The following is a 2,500-nucleotide window of genomic DNA, read 5'->3' as shown; positions in this document are numbered from 1 at the left end:
ACACACACATGCACTACTGCATACATACTGCAAACACACACGCTTCCACATGCACACTAACACACACACACACGCGCGCGCGCTGCCCTCCCAATACACACGCGCTAACACACACACAAAGGGATGCAAATTTATATCTGCTCACATCTTCTAGCTACCCCTATCTGTCTCTTCCCGTATCCACCCTCTCCCTTTTCCTTCACGCTCTCTCCTTACCCCCTCTTCCTTCCCATGTTTTTCCTAACCAATCCCTCTGTCACTTATTATTCCTCCTCCATCCTCTCCCCCCTCCATACCTTACCCCCCCTCCTCCATCCTCTCCATCCTCCTCCATCTTCTCTCCCATCCGCCATGCTCTTCTCCTTTTCCATTCTCTCTCTCACTTCCCCCATTTTCTCCACCACTCCTCCACCTTCTCCTCCCTCTTCAATTCTCTCCCCCCTCCGATATCCTTCCCCCTGCTTTACACTTTTCCCACACCCTTCCTCCACTTTCTCCCCTATCCTCCATCCTTTTCCCCTCCTCAATCCTATTTCCCCTCCTCTGTTCTTCCCCCCCTGCTTCATATTTCCCCCCTCCTCTATCCTCACCCCTTTCCCCCACCCCCTCCCCCATCCTTCCCTCTCCTAGGTCCTCTCCCTCTTCCCTCACCCTCTCCCCCATCCTCTACCCTTCCCCCTTCGCCATTATCTCCTCTTCTCCCTCACTCACTCCCCCATCCTCTGTCCTTTCCCCTCCTCCATCCTCTTCTTCTTCCCCTACCCCCTTCCCCCTCCTCTACCCCCCCTCCTTCACCTTTTCCCCCCTCCTCCACTTCTCCCCACCCTCCTCCACCCTGTCCCCCTCTCCTCCAACCCTTACCCTCCACCCCATGCAACAGAAAACGAGAGCGCAGTAAAGTGCAAACGCCGGGCGGCCGAGCGACGTATGCAAAACAGAGAGTGTCGAAAGAGTGTTATCATTTTCAGTCGACCTGTAATGCAATATATATAAAGTTCCGTCCGACACACGCTATGAAGATGCGTTAGTGCAGCTCCATCGGGCAGTGCCTTTGTAGATGGCGCTGTATTCAGGCTAAGGACACGCACAGACATTTCCAACGCTTGGGTTATTTTGAAGGAAGGCGAGGGTGTGTGTGTGTGTGTGTGTGTGGGTGTGTGTGAAGGGTCAGGGGGGTGAGGGTGTAGGTGAAAGGGGGGGGAGAAAAAGTGTGATTGGACATTTATTTTGTATAGTCAAGTTTGTTTTTTTTTTCTTTTTTTTTACTAAATCTCTGACTATTTTAAGGATTAGATATGCGCCTTTTTGTCTGTTAACTTTATACTTTTACTCATTAATCTCTGTGTCTATTTCGTTATCGACTTTGTTTTGCTGTTGTTGTTGTTAAGCAAGTGTGCCAATTAAAAAAAAAAAAGTTCCCATGTCCTAATTTGATAGGTGTCTATTTATCTATTGAATCCGTACCTAATTTTTTATGCAATACGTTGTTGTTTCTTCATAAAATGTATAATCTTTTTTACCAAATATGTGTCTATTAGTTTATCCAATATGTGCCTATTATCTTATCAAATATTGCCTATGGTTGTATCAAGTATATGTTATTTCTCTCTAATTCTTTAATCAATTTGTATTTACTTATTCATCAAATATGTGCCTATAATTTCATCAAATATTTGTACACCATTATCAAATATGTGCCAAATTCTTTATCAGATATGTGCTTATTTGTCATCACATATGTCTCTATTCTTTACTGAATATATACCCATTTCTTTACAAAGTATTTGCTCCTTTCTTCCTTGTCATATATGTCTATTAATTTGTGCCTATTTATTTCTTACTAAATATGACCATTTGGCCCTTAAATATATGAGCCAATAACTGTATAATGTATTTGTCTATTTACTGATTATGTGCCGATTTCTTTGTTGAAAATATGCATCTTTCTCTATTACCTATGTACTTATTTCTTTGTTAAATATTTGGTTGTTAAGTATGTCATTACATCACTGTTTAGTTCTTTACCAAATGTATGTCACTTTCTTTATTAAGTACACATCTTTATCTAATATTCACCAATTTCTTTTTCAATTATGGCCGATTCCCCTATTAATGCAGTACTTATTTCTTTGTGAAATATGTGCAGACTTCGCTATCAGATACCTCCAAATTTCCTTATCAAATACACTTAATTTTTAAAAGTATAAACCTATTTCATATTTAACATGAGCCCTTTTTTGTTTATTTGATATATGTGTGTTTATGAGTTTAATTAATAATTTTTATTCATGAGTGCTTATATCCCTGTTCAAACCTATATATGTCGTTTTTATTAATTAACAAATACTCAATATTCGTATTCATATTCATAATAATAATTGTGAATTATGATACTTTACTTATTACGGAGAGACAGATACAGACAGATTGAGACAGAGACGGTGTGTGTGTGAGAGAGAGAGAGAGAGAGAGAGAGAGAGAGAGAGAGAGAGAGAGAGAG

This window comes from Penaeus chinensis, chromosome 19, assembly GCF_019202785.1.
Source record: "Penaeus chinensis breed Huanghai No. 1 chromosome 19, ASM1920278v2, whole genome shotgun sequence".
Lineage (NCBI taxonomy): Eukaryota > Metazoa > Arthropoda > Malacostraca > Decapoda > Penaeidae > Penaeus > Penaeus chinensis.
Note: the sequence above shows the minus strand (reverse complement) of the source record.